This window comes from Chiloscyllium punctatum, chromosome 32, assembly GCF_047496795.1.
Source record: "Chiloscyllium punctatum isolate Juve2018m chromosome 32, sChiPun1.3, whole genome shotgun sequence".
NCBI classification, from domain to species: domain Eukaryota; kingdom Metazoa; phylum Chordata; class Chondrichthyes; order Orectolobiformes; family Hemiscylliidae; genus Chiloscyllium; species Chiloscyllium punctatum.
This window is the reverse complement of record NC_092770.1, coordinates 238,488-263,626: the sequence shown is the minus strand read 5'-3', so window position 1 is coordinate 263,626 and position 25,139 is coordinate 238,488. Positions and strand designations below refer to the sequence as shown.

Sequence of the window (25,139 nt, the reverse complement as noted above, 5' to 3'; positions counted from 1 at the left end):
AATAAACTTCAGTTAAATTTGTAAAAATTTCAATCAAATTTGATAATGCCAGTATTTTAACAAAGTAAAATACATTTTCTGTTATTCCTAATTCATTCGGCGTAAGTTGCAAATGCAAAATTGTTATCCTAGTGAAGAAAAATCTGAGAATGAGCGAGTCAACCCATACAGCTTGGTACACAAAATTCCTATAACATTTGAGAACCTGTGCATGCACTTTCATCTAAAAACAAGAGAAAATAAGATACCAAAACCAAGTAGTGACACAGGCTCAGCTAGAAATAGTGATTAGGAAGAGTAACTGAAAGTCAAATCAAAAAGATGAGCATTGAGCAAGTTTTTAAAATGAGCAGTGGTTTAGGAATGCCCCTTCTCATGTTCCTACCACCAAAGGACTGTCAGATGTCATAATCAACATACTCCTTAAACTTCCTTTCTGTTGAAGTGGTTATTGGGGAACCCTGAGTTAATCCTTGGAAAAAAAACAAGATGTACTTGTTCTCTACTCAATAACTGGAACTTCCTTGCATTCACAAAGAAGTTGCCTCAAATAAATTAATCAGGTTTGTTTATTTTGTATTCCCAGGGTCAATGTCAACATGTTTAGATGATTTTAATTGTTTTTGTTTTTGTTCACTGTTTGGAAGTCCATGTGGGAAACTTGGGGATCACTCTTTTTCACTATGAGCAGGCATCTAAGTGATTGCTTGGCCCTTTTCCAAGGTAGCAAGATAACAATCCAAAGCCAGTGGTATACAGGATCATTACTGGACAAAGGCACTGCCATGGCTCCAAGTGATGTTGCTCCAACTAATTTTTGATGTCTATAAAGAACAATGTTACAGTAGTAATAATTGGTGGTCTTGACTGATGTTATTAGGTGATTTATATAGGCGATATGTGAAGGGAATATTTCTGCACAGCTTTAAGATAGATTTTTCATGACTTTCAATACAGCTTTATTGAAAGGAAGACTAATGAGTACAGTGTTTGTCATGCTGTGTACTCTGCACAGAAATGTCCCTTCTGAAGTTGAGTGAAAGTACTTGTCAGAATAACTGCAGCTGGTGCATATTTAAGAATATTATCATATAACCGAGGCAGAACATCTGTTGCTGCTATAGCTTCCTAATGCCAAAAAACAAATTCCCAGTGGTTGTTATCTAAAAATATGTATCTGGGAATTCACATCTATTTAAGGAGGGAAAGTTGATGGGTTTGCAGATGACACCAGAATTTGGGGTATGGTGGACAGTGAGAAAGGTGACCTCCAGATTACAACAGGATCTTGATTGGGCTAATGGGCTGAGGAGTGCGGATGGAGTTTGATTTGATGAATGTGTGGTGCTGCATTTTGGAGAGGCAAACCAGGGCAGGACTTGGGGTAGTTAATGGTAAGGTCGTGGGGGCGGTGTTGCTGAGCAGGGAGACCTTGGAGTGCAGGTTCATAGTTTCTTGGGAATGGAGTCACAGGTAGACAGGATGATGGAGGGGGTGTTTGATATGCTTTCCTTTATTGGTCAGAGCATTGAGTGTGGGAGTTGAGAGGTCATGTTGTGGCTGTACGTGACATTGGTTGGGCCACTTCTGGAGTATTGTGTGCAATTCTGGTCGTCTTCCTATTGGAAAGATGTTGTGAAACTTGAAAGGATTCAAAAAGATTTACAAGGATATTGCCGGGGTTGGAAGATTTGAGCTATAGGGAGAGGTTGCATAGGCTGGGGCTGTCTTCCCTGGAGTGTCAGGGGCTGAGGGGTGACCTTGTGGAGGTTTGTAGAATCATGAGGGGCATGGATATGATGAATAGACAGTCTTTTCCCTGGGGTGGGAGAGTCCAGAACTGGAGGGCTTGTTGTTTTGGGTGAGAGGGGAAAGATTTGAAGGGGACCTAAGGAGCACCCCAGAAGGTGGTGCATGTTTGGGCTGCCAGGGGAAGTGGTGGAGGCTGGTGCAGTTGCAGCATTTGAAGGGGTGTTTGGATGGGTATAATGGTAGGAGGGGTCTGGAGTGATGTGGGCTAATTGCTGGAAGGTGGGACTAGATTTATTTGCAATATCTGGTTTGAGCAGGTGAGTTGGACCGCGGTGTCTTGTTTGAGCTGTACATCTCCGACTATGTGACTTGGTGTTTTCTAAGACAAAATATTTGACTGCAGGGAAGGGGAAGGTGATGGCCTCGTAATGAAGAGACCGAGTTCATGATCTGGGGAGCTGGGTTTGAATCCTGGGTAGTAGAATTTGGATCTGATAAAAAAAAAATCTGGAATTAAGAACTAATTGTGACCCTGGGTCCATTGTTGATTTTTGGAGAAACCCATCATTGGTTTCTTAATGTCCTTTTTGGGGTGGAAAGTGCCATCCTTACCTGGTCTGGCCTGTATGTGACTCTAGACCCTCAACAGTGTGACTCTTGACTGCCCTCTGGGTAATTAGACAATAAATGCTTGGCTGAGTCAGCAATACCTTCATTCCATTAATGAATGAGAAAAGGTTGCAGGTACATAACGCCATTCACTGGCAGCATAGTCAGGAGGACTTGTGGATGACTTGAGATGTGACCAGAAAGTAAGGAATTTAAAACTGAGAATTACACTTGAAATGAGAGTGATATGAGAAAAAGATAATCTCCAAGTGAAAAGAACTTCAGTGAGAGACTTGAAATGAGATATCAGGAATCACTTTCATAAATGGTTAACAGCAATGTGTCAAAATTATAAGCAGGTACAGAAGACATTTGGAAGGCGGATCCCAGAAATGGCTGGATTTGGATGTCAGGGAAGGATTGACAGGCTGCGGCTGTCTTTAAACTGAAATAAAAGTAGGCTGATTGGGAACCTAATTGTGGTCTTTAAATTCAGAGCAAATACAGAGGGGGAGGAACTGTCAAATAACATAGTCACCAAGAAATCAAATTTGAAATTCAGGCGCCAGCTCTTTACCCTGAGTGGTGACAATATGAAACTCTGTACCTTGGAGGATGTAAAGTGGATGTGTTAGATACCTTTTAAGAATCATCATGGTGATCATTTTGGCATGGATATAAGATCCGTTGGCTGACAGGGGGATAGATAGATGTAAGTCAGTCATTTTCTGGTTGCAAGATACAATGAATGCTGCTCAACAGGGATCAGTGCTCGTGTTGTCCCGTTCCCGCCTCAGTCGAAGCAAAATGCTGAGAGAGACAGTATGGTTTTACCTCCTTCATCTTTATTCCGGGCGCTGGAGGGAGAGAGAATGATCACCCGTGTGCACAGAGACATGAGTCCATGGCTTTCTCTGGAACAGCAGTTTCTTAATGAATTATATAGTCGTTTACAGGGAGCAGCATCCAGATAAGGCAACATACATATTGATTGGATGACCGTTACAGTCAGCGAGTGTCAATAGTAGAGATTAATCCATCTGGCATTATACAATGAATAATTGACTTCAGGTAACAAATGTTTTTCACTTTGTTAACTGACTTTACATACTGAATGCTTCCAATATTGTTAAATGGCTCTACATAATAAATGCTTTTCCACCTTATTAGCCCATTACTCTTGCCTCCAGCACCCAGTTGCAAGTTCTTATCTGATCTGAGTCATGCTCAGCTGAACCTCTTATTTCACAAAACTCAAAGCGTAACGCTTTCCCTACCTGCCCGTACCTTATATACACTCTCACTCGGGCCTCAGCTTTTTAACAATTTAAGTAAATGGCTAGGGATGCAATGGTGAGTGATTCACCTCCTAACTCCCCAGTGCCTGTCCACCATCGACTAGGCACAAGTCAGGAGTATGAGGGAATACTCCCCACTTGACTGGATGGCTGCAGCTCCAACAACACTGAAGAAGTTTTGACAGCATCCAGGCCAAAGCAGTCTGCTGGATTGGCACTACGTTGGCACATCCACACTGCCTTCACCACTGAGCAGCAGTGTGTACTATCTACAAATTACATTGCCGAAATGTACCCGATATCCACAGACAGGAATTTCTAAACCCATGGCCATTTCCATCTAGAAGGACAAGTGCAGCAGATACATGGAAATGAGGTTAAAAACAATGATTGCAGATGCTGGAAACCAGATTCTGGATTAGTGGTATTGGAAGAGCACAGCAGTTCACGCAGCCTCCAAGGAGCAGCGAAATCGATGTTTCGGGCAAAAGCCCTTCATCCGGAATAAAGGCAGAGAGCCTGAAGCGTGGAGAGATAAGCTGGTGGGGGTGGGGACAAAGTAGCATAGAGTACAATAGGTGAGTGGGGGAGGGGATGAAGATGATAGATCAAGAAGGAGAGGGTGGAGTGGATAGGTGGAAAAGGAGATAGGCAGGTAGGACAAGCCCAGACAAGTCATGGGGACAGTGCTGAGCTGGAAGTTTGGAACTAGGGTAAGGTGGGGGAAGGGGAAATGAGGAAGCTGTTGAAGTCCACATTGATGCCCTGGGTTGAAGTGTTCTGAGGCGGAAGATGAGGCATTCTTCCTCCAGGCGTCTGGTGGTGAGGGAGCGGTGGTGAAGGAGGCCCAGGACCTCCATGTCCTCGGCGGAAGGGGAGTTAAAATGTTCGGCCACGGGGCGGTGTGGTTGATTGGTGCGGGTGTCCCGGAGATGTTCCCTAAAGCGCTCTGCTAGGACACGTCCAGTCTCCCCAATGTAGAGGAGACCGCATCGAGAGCAACGGATACAATAAATGATATTAGTGGATATGCAGGTAAAACCTTGGTTGTGGAAAGCTCCTTTAGGGCCTTGGATAGAGATGAGGGAGGAGGTGTGGGCGCAGGTTTTACAGTTCCTGCGGTGGCAGGGGAAGGTGCCAGGATGGGAGGGTGGGTTGTATGGGGGCGTGGACCTGACCACGGAGGGAAAGGTCTTTGCGGAAGGCAGAAAGGGGTGGGGAGGGAAATATGTCCCTGGTGGTGGGGTCGTTTTGGAGGTGGTGGAAATGTCGGTGGATGATTTGGTTTATGCGCAGGCCTACCACCTTCATCCCTTCCCCCACTCACCTATTGTACTCTATGCTACTTTCTCCCCACCCCCACTCTCCTCTAGCTTACCTCTCTACGCTTCAGGCTCTCTGCCTTTATTTCTGATGAAGGGCTTTTGCCCAAAATGTTGATTTTGCTGCTCCTTGGAGGCTGTCTGAACTGCTGTGCTCTTCCAGCACCACTAATCCAGTTACATGGAAACACCAACCCCTGCAAGCTCCCCTCCAAGCTAGTCATCAACCTGACTTGGAAATATATTACCATTCTTTCTCTGTCATTGCATCAAAACCCTGGAATTCCCTCCCTAAAAACATTGTGGTTTAACCTTTTAGACTGGAGTCCTGTGCCCGTTGGTGTGCTGCAAGGCTCGGTGCTGGGTCCACTGTCTTTTCATCATCTATATAAATGATTTGGATGTGAGCTTAAAAGGTATAGTTAGTAAGTTTGTTGATGTCACCAAAATTGCAGGTGTCATGTACAGCGAAGAAGGTTGCCTCAGACTACAATGAAATCTTGATCAGATGGGCCAATGGGCTGAGGAGTGGCAGGTGGAGTTTAATTTAGATAAATGTGAGGTGCTGCGTTTTGGGAAAGGCAAATTAGGGCAGGACTCATACAGACAATGATAAGGTCTAGGGATTGTTGCTGAATAAAGAGACCTTGGAATGTAGGTTCATAGCTCCTTGAAAGTGGAATTGCAGGTAGATAGGATAGTGAAGAAGGCATTTGGTATGCTTTTCTTTATTGGTCAGAGCATTGAGTATAGGTGTTGGATGGTCAAGTTCCAGCTGTACAAGATATTGGTTCGGCCACGTTTGGAATATTGCGTGTAATTCTGGTCTCACTCCTATCAGAAGGATGTTGTGAAACTTGAAAGTGTTCAGAAAAGATTTATAATGATGTTGCCAGGTTTGGAGGATTTGAGCTATAAGGAGAAGTTGAATAGGCTGGGGTTGTTTTCTCTGGAGCGTCAGAGGCTGAGGGGTGACCTTGTAGAGGTTTATAAAATCATGAGGGACATGTATAGGATAAATAGACAAGGTCTTTTCTCTACGGTGGGGGAATCTAGAATTAGAGGGCATAGGTTTAAGGTGAGAGGGGGAAATGTAAAAGGGACCTAAGGGGCAATCTTTTCACCCAGAGGGTGGTACGTGTATGGAATGAGCTGCCAGAGGAAGTGGTGGAGGCTGGTACAGTTGCAACATTTAAAAGGCATCTGGATGGGTATATGATTAGGAAGTGATATGGGCCAAGTGCTGGCAAATAGGACTAGATTGGGTTAGGATATCTGGCCAGCATGGACGGGTTGGGCCAAAAGTTCTGTTTCTATGCTGTACATCTCTATGACTGACTCTATAGGTGACGGCAGTACAGAGTGTGAGAAGTGTTGGCACGTTCACCAGACCTGTTGATTTCATTCCATTGGACTTGTATGTCATACTGTATTGAATTTCAACCATTTATGATGGAAGTAAAAGCAAAGATGCTGGAACTCTGACATAAAAAAAGAAAGCACCAGTGAAGTGCTGTCTTGCTTTTTGGTGCTAAAAGCACCTTGTCCCAACCTCCCCTCGGTTCCAAAGGAGTCGCACTGGAAGCGGTGCATTTATTCTTTTTTTTCTCTTTCTACAGATAGAATTTCTCCAATACTTTGTAATTCACAATGAGAGTGTAATTTAAACTTATAATTGAAAGGATGACCAAGTCAGTCTGTTTTATCTCTGGATCACTCCCTATAATGAATATTAGAGACACTGGTTAGGACTGCATATTGTGGATCTACTTAATCGTTATCCTCTTAGAATTGCAACGTTGAAGTCCCTTAGGATTTGTCTGCCTTATCTCAATATGCAGTATACTTTTGTTAATTTGAGGTCAAATTTGTTCAAATAACTGCTTAATATGAGGTGTACTAAAAACTCTCCCAGTGTTATTTGCTTAATACGTGATGAGCTAAATCAAATTCCAAAATGAAAGCAACTGACCAGTAAAAGGTACTGCTGACTCTGCACTCAAATTGCAGTGGTTCAGAAGGTAGCTCACAACCACCTTCTCGAGCAACTCGGGACAGCAATAAATGCTGACCAGCTAGCGATGCCCACATCTCTCAAATGAACAAAAAAAAAAGAACTTTAATGGAATTAGTTAACAAGTCATAAAAGATTGATCCAGTGATCTGAGAGCGAGGAGTAAATATGAATTTATCAGACAGCACATGTCTAGTGTAGCTTCTAGGTTCTTGTCCAACTGTCATGAGTGCTACTTTGACTTCTTCAAAGCAATTGCTGAGATGGTTGATTTATATGACGGGTACATCTCGTCACCCTGATTTGAGCATTGGATGATGCTTGAATTTTGCTTGTTTTTTTTGTTTATTTTCTAACTTTGAGCAGTTATTCTAATTGGTTGTGTACAATTCCAATTTCCACCTCCATGTAATATTGCTGATGTTTCCAAGCTGTTGAAGCCTTCCCTTTTCACAGGGCGTTGAACAGTTTGACAACAGTAATCCAAGAAAGGAAGCACACAATCAAAAAGATTTGTGTTTTTTTTTGTCTTGCTGTTTTACCAACAAACTGGCATATGTTAAAAATGTGTATGCTCAATGATGGTGTCTATTAATCAAATTTTATTTATCAAAAATTTGATTAGTAACATTTGGACAAAGCACCTGGTATTGTAGATCTGCTGAAATTTTTTTTAAGTATTGTGCCTTCGGTTTGCCTACTACACTGAAAAGTGAGAGTGAGCTATAAATAATTCAATATTAATATTGAAGTTAGGTATGTTAGCGAAGTTTTAGTGTAGGTTCACGAAACCAGGTTGTGCCAATCAAAGATAGAATTTGGATATGTGGTGGTAATGGTTATGCTGATTATTTTGCTTAATTTTTATTCATTATTTATATTTTCTTCTCGTATTGAGTATACAACGAGTTGGTGAACATCGGTTTTGGTTTACATTTTGATAGTGTCCCATCTTTTCATCATTGTTGTGCAGTTATTGTTTTATTCTTCTCTAAATTACATACACCTCTGGGACACCTGCACCAACCAACCCAACCGCCCTGTGGCTGAACACTTCAACTCCCCCTCCCACTCTGCCAAGGACATGCAGGTCCTTGGTCTTTTCCATCGCCAGACCCTGGCCACACGACGCCTGGAGGAAGAGCGCCTCATCTTCCACCTAGGAACCGTCCAACCACACGGGATGAATGCAGATTTCTCCAACTTCCTCATTTCCCCTCCCCCACCTTATCTCAATCCCAACCCCGGATTCAGCACTGCCCTCTTGACTTGCAATCTTCTTCCTGACCTCTCCGCCCCCCCCCCCCCCCCCACCCCCTCTCCGACCTCTCACCCTCACCACCTTCCACCTATCGTATTTGCAGCGCCCCTCCCTCCTACCTTTTTATCTCAGCCTGCTTGGCACACCAGCCTCATCCCTGAAGAAGGGCTTATGCCCGAAACGTTGATTCTCCTGCTCCTCGGATGCTGACTGGCCTGCTGTGTTTTTCCAGCACCACATTTTTTCAACTCTGGTTTCCAGCATCTGCAGTCCTCACTTTCTCCTACATAATGTGGGGATGCCTATTATTCTGAAGAACAGCTGTCATTTTATGCAAAGTAGGAAGGAAAAAGTTACATGAAAATAGAAAACGTTACAAAAATGCAACAGGCAATTCAACATTTATATGGAGAAAAGACCGATTATGACACGTTAGTATTTACCTTTCTTTTTTAAGAACTGTAGTATGTAACTGGTATTACTTTTCCTAAATGACTTGCATTCGAAGCCAATTTTTATAATCAAAGTTATTTGTTGGATTTTGCAAATGACTTCATCATTTTAGTGATGTCAATAATGTTCTAGTGTGACATTCACAGAATGAATGTACCTCAACCACAAGTTAGTTCAGAAATCTAGTTAAAATACAAGCAGAGCCACTGGATACCCTCATTTTCAATATATGCCTTGTGCTGTATGAAAATAGTATGATTGTATTGACAAAACAAAATCAATGATTCTGGAATTTGATGAGATACTTATCAACTTGGGATTGTTCCCACTAAATAGCAAAATTGGAAAAGTATAGTTTTTAAATTAAAAGGGCTGAAAATGGATAATTTAAAATTTTAAGCCAATGAGCCTAATGCTATCCAAATCATAGGATTAATGTTAATGCAAGCCTGCTGTAATACTAGAAATAAGATTTTTTTTCACCTAACAGCATATATGTAGAATGAACCTACAACTAAAACGAATGCTAAGGTTAAGCAAATTATAAAGTAGCTTTGCACATAACTATTTACCTCTGTAATCTTCATTCCTTTTTATATTCATAAATATGGATGATTGACTGGGACATCGTGACTACAGATTTACCTTCATGCAATGCTTCCTCTGAAGACTGAGTTTAAGATTGAATAATGTAGGATGAATGGCCTTGAAGTTTTTAGATAAATATTTTCGGGAAGAGTTTGAGCCTTTTATTTGGAGGTGTTATCTGATGTTATTCTTTAACAGTGTAATACTAATGAATTAATTAACTTCTGTGACAAGACTGATTATACCTGGTAAATTGGAAGAGGTGATCTCAATGGCCTCATTGCATTCTATGTTTTGTTCCTGTGTTTTTCTACATTTGCTCCATCACATTGATATGTATTTTTTAAAAATCTTTGGATTTTATTCTAGAATGTCGCCTTGGGGTAAAAACTAATTTGACAAGAGGCTGAACATCTTGTTTTATGACCCCTCTCATCAGTTCTGATTTCCAAGTAGTCACTTTTTTTTCCCTCTATGTTCTAATTTAAAATGCAACAACCGCCTGACTTCTTTGAGAAAGGAAGGTAATTTAGGTAGTGAATTTGATGCCTCTTCCCACAGGATGGTTTCTTAAAATATCCTACATCTCCTGCCTGTTTTGGGGATGCCAACAATTCTGACCAACTTTAATGCACTTTAGATTGAGTAGCTCTAAACTGTGGAGTCCATTCTGTGCCGCACATTGAGGTAACATTTGAAGAAACTTGTCTAATGTTAACTGAAAATCTGTTTTTGATGATTTTGAGACAGATTTTTCTCCTGTAGGTGGGAGAGCTAATACTGAATATTTAATGCATTTGGCAAGTACAGTTCGCCATTGATCTTCTATTCTGTACCACAAATAAGTTCAGGAAAAATAAAATATTTTCATGTTTGTGTACAGTGTTCCATTTATTGATATTTGAAAAGCACAGATGTAACATTCATGAAATATTTTTTAAAAACTCTTAGAATGCTGACACCCTGGATTTATAATGAATCAAGCTTGTCACACAATGTTAAATGATTAAAATATCATGAGATGATGGAAAATGAACAGTTTAGTTTTCAGTAAAATATCTTTTATGGGAGACAAGTTAGGTGAGTCTTAGGCTAGGCCTAGACTTGCTTTCACCCCTTATATTGCACAATACTTGCTCTTTCTTCATTCAAACCTTAAGAGTTGATCCACCATCTTCTCAAATGAGCTGGTATATTTTCCTTTTCCTGGTTTTTATTTGTTTCAGCTGTGCAAATGCATGATAATAACAATAATCTTTTAGACTTGATCAATAGCTTGTACCAGTAAATCTCCATTGTATTTCCACTTGAGCTAATCCACATCATGAAAAGAATGGGAAGATAAATATAATCATCATAATCACTTCTATTTCTATCATTTGAAATTCCAGAATTTGCAATTTAGCATGCTAACTCTTCTTTTTTGTTAGCTAATTACAAAATTTCCCCCCCAATTTGATGATTATGGCTGTTAGATAGTCTTGTTTGCAATTACTGGGGAATCCTTTCCAACTTTGTTGGAAAGTGATGGTTGACTGCATTTTCTTTTATATAAGTTGAGGCTTTTTAGTTGGTGGTTGATTCATACATATTTATTCTGCCCTTAATAATAAAATGGGACTTCCTATGTTGGCAGCTACTTAAACGTCTGTTTAAGCTCAGAAAACACTTTTAAAAATAGAATTACAACTTTTGCCCCTTTCCTGTTTAGGTTCCCCCATTACTGTCACCTGCCACATGACCTCCTCTAACTGGGAGTGAGCGACGGTCTAGATCCTGGATGCCTCTGAAACTGCTGTCAGTTGCTGCTTTTTGATTAGCCGACAGGAGATGCACTTCTGCTGGGTGGTACTGGTGCTGCTAGTTTTCCCTTTCGCCCTCCGATGGAGCACCTTACTGCTACACAACACTTCATGTGGTGAACTGGATAAAATCTGGTGAAGCTCTCGGTGAGGACAAGTGAGTTTGAAGGTCCTTCAGAACTGGAGTTTGAGAGCTTGTGACAAACACTTTGGTTAATAGTCCAGAGCTCCTTCTGCTTTTTTTTGAAAGGAAGAAAAAGTGTAGCAAGAAAATGACAGTTTAACAGAAAGTCAAATGAAATTCCATCTTGTATATGGAAATTTACCAGTAGTTCACATCAAACTTTAAAACATGCAAACCAGCAATATGTTAGAGAGTATTAGATGTGAAATAAACAATATTGTAACAAATAAATAAAAGACTACTGTTGAGAAAGGCTTTAGGAAAACAAAACATGCTTTGCAACCTGCTTAACTTTGTCAACAATTCCTTTTGGTTTTTCTTGGTATAACTTCTAATTGAAATGTAAAATGAATCCAGTCTGTTTTTAATATACAATGCTCATAATCCAGTGGTATAGAATATCAATGAAACAAATCTGTGGTTTATAATATTATGCACAGTACTAGTCTTCAGTCTGGTAATGAAGATACCTAGGCCATGTCAGCCTGCATACCAATACTGTTGAATCCTGACCATACAGCTGTTTATCGTAAAATTGTGTATTTAAATAACAATTGCTGCAAATGACTGAATAATGTTTTTACCTTGTTACCAATTTAAAGAACAAACAAATGGGAAAGTCTTTAAGTGTCCATTATGCACAATGAAAACAAATTAAATATGATTTGATATTGTGACAGAAGAGATCAGTTGATCATCGAGCATGTCTAGCATGTATGGAATCAACTCAGAATTTCCAATATTCAGTCTAAATCCTTTTTCTTTAACACGTGCTAATCAGAAATTCTACCATGTAGATCTAAGGTTTACAATTTACTTAATGTTATTTTTCCTCAGAATTTATCCTAAATCCTAATCCAATCAACATAGAATCATCGAACTCATGCAATGTGAAAAGAGGCCATTCGGCCCATCAATTCTGCACCAATCGACCAAAGAGAATCCCACACAGACCCAGACCCCCACTCTGTCTGCATAACTCCACATTTACCATGGATAATCCACCTAGCCTACCTCTCTGGACACTACGGGTTAATTTAGCATAGCCAATCCACCTAACCTGCAAATTCTTGGACTATGGGAGGAAACCGGAAACTGGGGGAATGTGCAAACTCCATACAGGAAGTTATCCGAGGCTGGGATCAAACCCGGGTCACTAGTGTTGAAGTAGCAGTGCTAACCACTGAGTCACCATGTCACCTATTGAATTACAACTGGAATATCATGAATTGAAATTTTCTTTCTAGCTTAGTTAACTGTGAAGTTGAACAAAAGGAGGAATGCACTATTATTACTGTCACTGTTTGGCTGAAAATGTCTAATAGTGTCAGAGTTAATAATTGAAAATTATTCATGGAAATTCTTAACTGTTTAAGTTAGTGGGCACAAATGTAGTAATGCTAACTCTGCCAATTTATAGTTACGTTTGTTTAGTTGTTAAAAAGTGATTGACTCTTGAACAAGCAGGGTTTTCCTGATTTGTGGGCAGAGAAATATATGGTTTTTTTTAAGGCAGACTGAATTTGGGTTCTGACTGTCATCATCTCCTAGAACAATGATCCACAATCTCTGTTTTGTCATCTTGTCTGAGATGTGTATCTTTCTTTGTATTGCTATAATAATATCCCATATTGTGCTGAAAGACATTGGTGCAATACAGCTGAGATCTGAGTAACCTGATAGTTATGTTGGCAGGTTAGCAACCCATAAATAATTTATTGAAAGCCACAATGATGTGACTATTGAATTGAATTTAATAATTGTGTTCCTCTCTGGACTTGCACAAGATAATATACATGCGGAAATAAAACCGGCTATCAAATGCAAGTAATTCACTTGTTGGTTTTAGGGACTGAAAGAAACCAACTCTCAACCTGAGGCTAGTACCATATAACATTAATTATAATATGCAATTAATGATGAGCTATGCCTATGCTGTATATTTCATGAACAAATAAAATATTGCTTTTGTCAAGTTAAGTCGTTTTGCATTTGACCCATCTTTTTTTAAAAAAAAATCTAATTTATGCCTTTTTGTAAGTTTGAGTACTATTTGAAACTTTCCTCTCTCTGCTTCTCTTTGCTTCTATCTGTACTGAGTTGCAGTCTCTCCATCCCTTCCATTTCTCTAGTGGCTATGTTTTGCCTGATTTCCTTCCCTTGCTGCGAGAAGAGTTTTACACTTCACATTCTGTTTGGACTAAATTTTGGTGACTGGATAGAACAACATTATTTCACATTATTAAGACATGGAGACAGGTAGCCGAACTAAATCGGCCTTTCTATCTCTATACTTGCAACACGATAAAATTAAGACCTTAACCGATCTTAGAATCTGTGAATAATAAATTCCATGTACTGCTTAAATAAAAGACTTGGATTTTTACTAATCATATTGTAACTTTAGCAGAGTAAAATTAAGTGACAATAATCCATTGGTTTATGGTTTATCCCCAAAGTCTTTTTAGCCCTATTCACACAAAAATAAGTCTGGCAAATGAATCCATTTCAGGGATAAATAAGTAATCTGACCAGTTTTTTGTTATTTTATTTTAAGTAGTTTTTACAAGGTCTTTTCCAGAGTTGGTAAAGCCAATTCCCAGGTACTGACCTCATTATTACACAACTTCTGCTATCCATTTAAACATTATACTCTTTCATGGTGACAAAGCAGAATCTTTTGAACAGAACCAATGTGCAATTAACTTCCAGGCCTGGCTTCACAAATAAGCAGAAGGTTGTTTCAACCATTTTCCTTTTAACAGAAGCTGTAAACCACAGTCATCTTTAGCTCTCAATTCCCAATTCACAGCTCTAAACCAAAATTGATAAAAGAATAAAGTATAAATAAAAGAGAGCCAGCGAGAGCTTTAGCAGCATGTATACTCTCCAAATGATCAACTTTATTTATTCTAAAACTGTTTGCATGAACAAATTGTTGTACTGGCTGCCCTCCTAAGCTGGATGGGTTTCTGGGCAGAATCAAGTAAACACTTGCTGGTGGTCTCTTTCCAGATTTCCTTAGAAACTTGATTCAACTTGAATTCTTGTTTAACTACCACAAAAACTATGTAATCCCAATTTTGTGTATTTGTCCCATATCCTTGTTTTGATTGATTAGTATTGATGTTAATTTGCACTAGCTATAGTTATGCTTATATGGTTGGGAATTTTAAGTATATGGTAGAAAAAAAAGTTCTTTTTTTTAAACTATTGCTCATGACAACTTGAGAATGTGTCAAAGTGCTTCACAGCTGTTGCCTTGACTTTTGAAGTATCTTCACTACTGTTACGTAAGAAAGCAAATCCGTTTGTGCTCAGCAATGACTTAAATTATTGGTATTTTTGTTTTGATGGTGTTCATTGAAAGTGATGGCCAAGACATTGCAAGACCTTAACTGTTCTTTGAGTAGTTCTTTGGTAGTTCTTAGATTAGATTCCCTACAGTGTGGAAACAGGCCCTTCGGCCTAACAAGTCCACACCGACCCTCCGAAGAGTAACCCACCCACACTCATTTCCCTCTGACTAATGCACCTAACACTGCGGGCAATTTAGAATGGCCAATTCACCTGACCCCAACATCTTTGGCCTGTGGGAGGAAACTGGAGGAAACCCATGCAGACACAGGGAGAACGTGCAAACTGCACACAGTTGCCCGAGGCTGGAATCTGACCTGGGCCCCTGGCACAGTGAGGCAGCAGTGCTAACCACTGAGCCACTGTACCATCCTCAGTGCACAGGAAATCGAGCTCAGCTATTCATGGAGTTGTCACCAAAAGTATACAAACCTTGCGAATTTCCCTGTCTTTTTAGACTCTGGTTAACAGAAAGCATGGAATAAGGTTTCTATATTTATCACAAATAAGTATATTTTAGTTACAGGTAAACAACTATGAACTATTGATGTATAGCATTACTAGTTAAACTTTAATCCCTTCTAAAACTCTCCCTACATACACACGCGCGCACACTCCAATTCAGCTGTCTCTGTCCACAGGCTGTGCTGAGATGATTTTTTTAGGCTTAGTAGGACTTTCTGTTCCTTTAATCTCTCTCCAAGTATTTGACTTGCCTACATGAAACATTGACTGATTCACAGCATATGAAGACTGTGACTTAATGGTTTGAAACAATAGTTTATAGCAACTGTAAACTCGCTTTCTTAAGGCTTTGGGTGTTTTCACTGCAGATAAGAGGACGCCACCTCCCCTTTCAGAGGTCCAAAGGCTTTTGGCAATTTTGTCCTTTCCTACCAACACTGTATAACTGGCTGAGTACCCTGTACTGATATTGATGCCACCTCTGCAAAAAAAAGAGCTAAATGCTCATTCCATTACACTACTTTTTCCAGTAGTTTCTTTACCCAGTTCTGAAGAAGGGTCACTGGACCTGAAACGTTAACTCTGCTTTCTTTCCATATATACTGCCAGACCTGCAGAATTTTGTTTTTGTTTTTGTTTTTGTTTGTTTTTGTTTTTCCTCATTTGCTTTCTAAACTCGCTGTTTGCGGGACTAACTTTCTTGTTCTCCCAATCTGATACCCACTAAACTATTAGCCACCATTTTTTTTTCCTGTGACTCCATGTTTGATTTTTTTATTCAATTGAGTTTCTATCTGACTCTTATCAAACAGTCTCCCTTGATATCACTTTCAACTTAGATGTAATTGTGATGAAGGGAAACATAAGAAATAAAAGTATAAGTAGGCCACTTGACCCTCTTCAGACTGCCATTAATTAACATCATGGTTGATCTGCCCCAAGCCTCAGCTCCTGTTATGCTAGCTCTATGTCACATTCAACTCTCTGATATTTCAATAAAAGCAGTCTACCACCTCTTTTTAAATATTCTGTGATCTAACCTCCACACTCTTGAGAATAGAATTCCAAACATTCACTAACGAAATTTCTTCACATCTGTTTTAAATGAGAGCTATAGAACAGGGGGAAAGTGACCCCTCATTTGAGATTCTCATCTCTCTCTTTCTCCACCTCCCTCTAATAGTGGCAATACCCTCTCAACAACTACTCTGTCCAGCTCCCTCAAAACTTAGATTTTTTAATAAGATCAGAAGGCATTTAGTATGCATTTCTTTATTCGTCAGAGCATTGAATATAGGAGTTAGGAAAGCATGTTGTGGCTGTACAGGACATTGATTAGGCCTCTTTTGGAATATTGTGTGAAATTCTGATCTCCTTCTTAAAGGGAGGATGTTGTGAAACTTGAAAGGGTTCAGAGAAGGTTTACAAGGATGTCTCCTCAGTTGGAGGGTTTGAGCTATAGGGAGAGGCTGAATAGGCTGAGGCTGTTTTCCCTGGTGTGTCAGAGGCTGTGGGGTGACCATATAGAGGTTTATGAAATCATGAGTGGCATAGAAAGGGTAAATAGACAAAGTATTTTCCCAGGGTTGGGGGACTCCAGAATGAGAGGGCACAGGTTTAGGGTGAAAGGGGAAGGATTGAAAAGGGACTTGAGGGGTGACTTTTTCATGCAGAGAGTGGTGTGTGTATGGAATGAGCTGCGAGAGGAGGTAATGGAGTCTGGTACAATAACAGTTGAGAGTGTGGAGCTGGAAAAGCAGAGCAAGTCAGGCAGCATTCAAGGAGCAGGAGAATTGATGTTTCGGGCATAAGGAATGCTGTACAATTACAACATTTAAAAGGCATGTGGATGTGTATATGAGTAGGAAGAGTTTAGAGGGATACGGCCAAGTGCTGGCAAATGGGACAAGATTAACTTTGAATATCTGGTTGGCATGGACGAGTTAGACCAAAGGGTCTATGACATTATGACTCCATCCCGCATTCTCCAAAACTCTAGTAATGGTCTATCTAAGCTTTGTATGTCCATCCCTTCATCTCAAGACTTAGCCTAGTGAATTTCTTTTGAGCTGCTTCGCCTAGCAGTATATCCTTTTCTTAAATATGGGGACCAAAACTGTGTTCAGTACTTCAGGAATGGCCTCAGTAAGCCCATGGTCAGTTGAAACAAGACTTGCATATTTTCAAACTCCAACATAGGAATAAAGGCCAAAGTTAAATCACTTTAATTATTTGCTGCAACTACGTGCGAGCTCTGTGGTTTCACTTTATGTTAAGCTCAATCTGCCACATTTTTACCCATTCTACATCCACTTTAAGATTTGTTATTGAAACTAGGAGCAGAAGTATGTCATTTGGACATTTTTGAGCCTGGTTTATCAACGAATATGAACATGGTTGATACTTTATTTCAATGCCATATCCCTGCTTTCTCTTCATACCAATTGATGCCTTTAATGTCTAAAAGATTATCAGTTACTTACTGAATACATTCATTGACCTGGCCTCCATTGCCTTCTGTGGTAGTGAAAAACACATTCACCACCAATCAAATGAAGAAATGTTATCTCATCTCAGTCCTAAATGGCCCCACCCTATGCCCGGAGACACATCCTCCCTGCATCTATTCTGTCTGGCCCCATGGGAATTTCATAAATTTCCATCAGACCTCCCCATTCTTCTAAACTGCAGTGACTACAGGCCCAGTCAATCCAATCTCCTCATCGGCAATTCTGCCATTCTTGCTATCAGCCCAGTGAACCTCCGTTGCTCTCTGTGTCTTGCAGGTATAGCTTCATTTCGGGTTATGAAACCATAATAATATGCCCTCCCACCTATTTTTGTATTATCAAATTTGGATACATTAAACTCTGCCAGTCCTCCAAGCCATTAATGTACATACTAAATAACTGGTGCACTAGGACTGATCCCTAAGCCCTCTAGTTACCTCTTTTCAGCTGAGAAAGATTCCATTAGTCCGAACACTTTGTGTCAACTAACCCTGAATCCATGATAATCCATCGCTCTAGCACAGTGAGCTCCTATCTCGTACAACCTTTTTTGTGATCTCATTGAATGTCTTCTAGAAATTCAATGTGCTACATCCACCAGTTCCCCCTCTATCAATTCTACTTGTTATATTCTCAACGCTAACAAATTTGAAAATGAGATTTTCCTTTCTCTGTTTGATTACTTTCTGCTATTTTCTCCTTAATAATGGATTCTTACACTTTATCAGTGATCGATGTTCAGCTAATCGGCATATAATTTCCTGTCTTTTCTGGTGTCCTTCCCTTCTTGAACAGGAGTATCCCATTTGAAGGTTTCCAATCGACTGCAATTTTAGAATCCAGAATGTTCTGGAATATTTTGACATCCCCTCTCAACTTCCTGCCCTTACTTTTAAATCCATGCAGTCTGGTCATTCATCCCTCCAACAAAGGAAAAGTTCTCTCCTGTTTACCTTTCCTATGTCCCACATAGTTTTAAACATCTCAACTATGTTACCTTTCATCTCCTTTGCTCAAAGAAAACCAACTCCAGTCTACTCAATCTATCTTCATAAATAAAACTATCCAGCTTGGGCAACATTCTAGTAAATCTCCTCTGTGCACACTCTCCTGTAATCCCATCCTATCTATAATGTGGATTCCAGAATTGCTTGCAATAATCTAGTGTTGTGTTACTAACATTTTATACAGTTCAGCAAGTCTTCCCTGCTCTTAAACTCTATGCTTGGTTAATAAAGGCAAGTATCCCATATTCTTCCCTAACCACTTTATCCATCTGATTTTAAGGGACTGGTGGACAGACACATCAAGATCCCTCTGATCCTTGGTGCTTCCCTGTATCCCCCATTCATCCTGTATTCCCTTACTTTCTTTTTTTCTCCCTAAGTACATCACCTCACTTGAATTCCAGAGGATGATGGGAATCTGAAACTCAAACTGGTAAGTGTGGTAAAGGCAGAAACCCTCAATATTTCTTAGTATTAGGTGTGTACTTGTAATGCTAAGGCAAATAATGCTGTGGGATGTGCTGGAGTGCACTTCCAAGCGCTGGAAAATGGAATTACAGTAATTAGGTGTTTATTTTTGTCTGACTCAGACTGAAAAGGACTGAAGAGCCCTTTTCTGTGCTGTAGATCTGGATCTATACAAGGAATTGGTGAAACCACACCTGGAGTATTGTATGCAGTTTTGTGGTCCTTATTTGAGGAAAGCTATAGTGGCATTGGAGGCAGTTCAGTTTGTTGCAAATGCTGTATAAATTCAGATAAATTGATTTCAGAGATGAGGGGTGCAAAGGTCTATCACCTGATGAAGGAGCATCGCTCCAAAAACTAGTGTGCTTCCAATTAAACCTGTTGGACTATAACCTGGTGTTGTGTGATTTTTAACTTTGTACACCCCAGTCCAACACTGGCATCTCCAAACCAAGAGATGAGGGGGTTTGTCATATGAAGAGAGAGTAAATAGTTAGGCCTATACTCTAGAATTTAGAAGAATGAGGGAAGATCAAATTGAGGTATTCAAGGTGATAAAAGGTATGTATAATATAGACGTGGAGGGAATGCATCCTCTTGTGGGGCATTCTAGGACAAGAGGTCATAGTCTTAGAATAAGGGATAGCAAATTTAAAAGAGTTGAGGAGAAACGACTTCTCCCAAAGGGTTGTAAATCTGTAGAATTTGCTACCTCAAAGTGTGGTGGATACTGGGACAGTGAGTAAATTTGAGGAGGAGTTAGATTTTTAATTGGTAGTGGGTTGAAACGTTATGGGGAGAAGACAGGAAAATGGGAGTGAAAGAGCCATGATCGAATGGCAGAGTGGACTCAATGGACCAAATGGCCTAGTTCTTCACCTTTATCTTATGAACATTAACTTATGAGTCTAATTATAATGCCCTTTTCACATATCTCCCTTATTGTAGAGTCACACAGATTGGAAATAGACCCTTCGGTCCAAACCATTCATGCTGATCAGACATCTGAATCTGAAGTAGTCCCATTTGCCAGTATTTGTCCCATGTCCCTCTAAATCATTCATACACCCATTCAGATGCCTTTTAAATATTGTAATTGTACTCTCCTCCAACACTTCCTCTGGCAGCTTATTCCACACATGCATCACCCTCTGTGTGAAGAAGTTGCCCCTTGGGTCCTTTCTAAATCTTCCCCTCTCACCTGAAACCTAGACTCTAGTTTTGGTCTCCCTCAGCCGATGAAAAAGATGTTGGTTATTCATTCTATCCATGCCCCTCCTGATTTGATAAACCTTGAAAGGTCACCCCTCGACCTCCAATTCTCTGGGGGGGGGAAAGCCCCAGCCTGTTCAGTGTCTTCCTATAACTCAAACCCTCCAGTGCCGGCAACATCCTTGTAAATCTTTACTGCATCCTCTCAATTTACCAACATCCACCCTATAGAAGGGCAACCACAATTGTTTGCCATATTCTAAAAGTGGCCTCACCAAAGTCCTGTGCAGCTGCAAGATGATGTTCCAACTTCTATAATCACTGTTCTGACCAAAGAAGGCAAAGATGCCAAATGCTGCCTTCACCACTGTCTACCTGAGACTACTTTCAAGGAACTATGCACCCCTTGGTATTTTTGTTTGGCAACACTCACCAGAATCCTACCATTAACGGTATAAGCCCTGTCCTGATTTGCCTTACCAAAATGTAACACCTCTTATTTATCTAAAACTCCATCTGTGACTCCTTAGCCTATTGGCCTGTCTGATCAAGATCCCATTGTGCTCTGAGTTTTCTTCACTGTCTACAACACCACCTATTTTATTTCCTAACTTATACTTTGTCCTTCATTGAAGCAACTCCTTGGTGGCCTATAGACAACTCCCAACTTGACGGTGTTCTCATGCTATTTCTTTTTCCACCCGAACTGATCAATTGCACCGATTTCATCACTCACCACTGCACTGACACCTTCATTTTAATAACAAAGTCACCTGATCTTCTCTTTGGTTTTTGCCTATTCTTTTGGAGTGTTAAATGCCCTTGAAAATTGGGTTCCTAGTCTTGGTCAACATGCAACTATACCTCTAAAGCTATGAAGTCATAATAATGCCACCAGCTTATCTAATTTGTTGCAAATGCTGTATACATTCAGATAAAGAACCTTAAGATTTGACTTTTTCCCATTATTACATGATCTGATTTCACTCTACTTCTATTTTCTATTTCTTGTTCTTACATATTTATTGTTGGGTTCTCCACTACCATGCTCCTCTGCACTCGTGTCTTTTGATTTTTTTCAAACTTTTCTTTGATTGAATACTCCCTCCCCCAACTGATCCCAGCACAGTTCAACTGAACCCGTCCATTGGAATAGAAACTGAACATATTTCTCCCACAGGATTCTTCAAGCCACACATTTATCTATTTAATCTTATTTTACCTCTGCCAATTTGCACACCCCTCAAGTAGTAACTGGGAGGTTCTAAAAGCCAAAAGAACTCTGGATACTGTAAATCAGAAACAGAAGTTGCTGGAAAAGCACAGGTCTGGCAGCATCTGAGAGAGGAAATCAGCATTAACATTTCTGGTCCAGTGACCCTTCCTCAGAACAGTTCTGAGGAAGAGTCACCGGACCCGAAAGGTTAACTAGGAGATGATTACCGTTGTGATTCTGCTTTTTAAAATTTAGCTTATGAATCCCCCAGCAGAACCTCTTTCCAAGTCCAAACGATGTCATTTGTGATCATGACAATTGGATCCTAACTGTTTCATTCAAGTTCCCCTCCAGCCCAGAAGAAATGTTGGGAGCCTTGGTACAAGGTAGGCAACACAGCATTCTGAACTCTGCCTTTACAGATAATAGTATCTATTGCCCTAACTGTTATACCCTATTACTACAACATTCTCTTTTGCCCCAACTTAAATGCTGCTCTGGATCATGTCTGACCACACATCGTTCCTGTAGTCTGTATCCTCTGCCATTCCAGGAGCAAGGACATAAGCTGAGGCTCAGTCAGAGCAAAAGTTTGGATCCCAATCTGTCTTGCTGTCAGTCACACCCTCCTGTTATTGACTTTGGACCAAATTTGATGTGATTAATCTAAGGGATGTGGTTGTCTTCCAAAATAGTGTGTTCAGGTAACTCTTTCCCCTTCCTGTTGTGTCACATTGACCACTGCTCAATCTCTAGTTCGTTAATTCTGATTTGAGGTTCCTTGAGCAGCCAACAGTTGCTGCAGGTGTGGTCACTGGCATCCAGCTATTCCCAAATAGCTGGAAAACGCCACCCAACCATTCATTATATTTTATTTAAGCAAATAATTGTATGTTAAATGTTTTAGAAGTATATTTCTTAACTGTGAGCTTTTGTGGTGGAGTGGTAGAGTGGGCCATAAGACTTGCGTTCCTGTTTTAATCTGCTCCTGAGGGTGTGTCATAGCACATCTGAACAAATTAATTACAAATATCTTTCTTAACACTCTTCATCTATAATAATAAGTCAATCTCCTGATTTAAGCCACTTGATTAATCAATAGAAACACATTAAAAATACCCACCAACTGCCTGTTTCACTGTGACTTCACACTTCAGATCTGAAAAGTAGAAACAGATTGAACATATCAGTTCTCATCTACCATCGCTGCTGTCTGTCTCAGGCAGGTGCAATCTCTGTTTCCATCCTTATCCTTTTGGACCTTTTGCTGCCTTGGTATAATTAATCATACAATCCTCTGATGCTGTCTGCCATTGTGCAAACTATAACGAGAGAATCATCTACCATGGCTACTCTTTCCATTCTTGGATATTTGCCTCTGGTTTTCTCCAGGATCTATTCTTGAACTTGTAGCCTTTTCTTATCTAAATGCTGTATGTTATTGATGCCATCTGGCAATGCAATATCAGTTTCTACATGTATGTCAAAGATACACAATTCTACCTCCCTGTCAACTAACCCTTTTGATTCCTCCACTCTATAAATTGTCAATGTCATTGGACATTTAGAACTTGATGAGTAGCAATTTTTTATTTTACAGCTAAATATTGCTTAGGTGAAAGCCATTGTCATTAGTTTTCAGCATGAATCCTAACACTTACCTGTATCCATCTCATTCACTGGTAACTACATGAGGGTGGCATGGTGGCTCAGGGGTTAGCACTGCTGCTTCACTGGTCTTGATTCCAGCCTTGGGCAGCTGTTTGTGTGGAGTTTGCACTTTCTCCCCGTGTCTGCATGGGTTTCCTCCCACAGTTCAAAGATGTGCAGGTTGGGTGAATTGGCCAAGCTAAATTGTCCATAGTGTTGAGGGATGTGTAGGTTAGGTGAATTAGTCATGGAAAATGTAGAGTAATAGTGTAGAGGAATAGATTTTGGAGAGTTCTTTAAAGCCTCCTGCAATGTTAAGACCTGTTCCAATGATGATTCTTCCTGTGGCCATGACTGAGCAAATCTCTGAATCCGTTAAAGGCTCTACAATGCCATTTTAACTAGAGACCATCTCCTTCTTGCACTTTTTTGTGATAGCTCACAAATTTCAGCAGATCTACTGTTTGTCTGTGATATTCATTGATTTGTAGGGAAGTTTGCAAACTGATATCAAAATAAGTTCTCTAACCATCTTTCTGTGGCAGGATGCCAATAAGCTGTTATCCTAGTTCCTTATGTTTTAGAAGTAAAGGGATAGTTTCCTTGGTGTTTACAACCCAGGAAGTTCAACACCTTGGGAGATTCAGAATCCACTCATTGTAAACCACAAAACAGCTGCCATTCAAGTGTTATTAATTTTCATTATCTTCTCAGAGTTATAATTAAGCATTTTTTTGATCTCGCTTTATTGAACCATCCAGGCTTGCTTGTTGGACGCAAACTTCAGAACAGGTCACATGATTCCCTACCCTAAAGCTACAGCACAAAAATGGAATAATGTTCTAAAATTCAGAGTTGTAACAGCTGTCAGAAACTGAAGTAAACAGTTTGAAATGTTAATATCATATTTGACTTGAGATGAATTTCCAAAAAGATATGTGCACCATGGGGAAATACTGCAGTTTGGTTATAAAGAATGTGATAACTGAGCACTTGGATTATAGTTTTCTGATTAGTCAGAGTCAACATTGTCTCCTCTTCATGAATCTATGCTTTAAAACCTATTGGTTTTTTTTTTAAGGATGATATGAGCATAGTAGTTAAGGAAAAACTAAAGAATGTGACATACCTTCGTTTTCAGAAGGTTTTTGATAGCATTCACGCAAGAAGGCAGTAAACAAAATAGGGCATATGAATTAAATGGATTGAGAATTGGTTATCAGAGTGTGTTAATAATTGGCCCATTCTCCAGATGAAAGGCTGTGATGAGTGGATTGGATATGGGGACCCAAGTGCAATATTTCCTAGCATACTGATTACAAAAACTAGGTGGGAATGTAAAATTAAAGCAGAGAAATGGCTGTAAAATCTCTGCAGGTCTAACAGCATATGCGGCGAATCAATGTTTCAGGTCCAGTGATCCTTCTTCAGAACTAATCGCAGTTCTGAAAAAGTGATATATGTGCTGAAGAGGGATGGGAGGGGTAAAGAAGGGAGACAATTAGTGCAGACACAGAGCAGAGGGAGAGAAAGACAGGTAACTAAAGAGATGTATAATGGTATACCAGAGAGAACAAGAGCTTAGAATGGGGACCATAAGTAGGTGTAAATGGGTGGGTTGTGCTGAAAGCAGCCCATGCCCTGACGAGGCCTGCGGTGTGGGTGTATGTAAAGGGCATAATTAGCAGAAGTATAATATGGGGAATATGTAAAGTTCATTTGGAAGGGAGAACAAAAGAACAGAATATTATTTACATGGAGAAAAATTGCAGAAGGATGCAACACAAAGGAATGTAGGGATGCACTCAACTACTAAATGTAGCAGATAATCAGGGAAGGCTAATGTTGGCCCTCATTTAGTATTCTTGATTCATGCTGATGTGTGTTCCAGAGACTTAAACAAATTAGGCTTTTCACTTGACCACATTTGAAGCATGTGCAACTAAACTATAATGAAAATTTAAAATAGTA

General features: G+C 40.0%; 1 protein-coding gene across 1 annotated transcript in view; it reads left to right on the top strand.

The window, feature by feature from the left end:
* Window positions 1–25,139, top strand: part of samtor (S-adenosylmethionine sensor upstream of mTORC1) — a 132,263-nt gene that overhangs the window by 31,187 nt on the left and 75,937 nt on the right. The window lies entirely within an intron of this gene.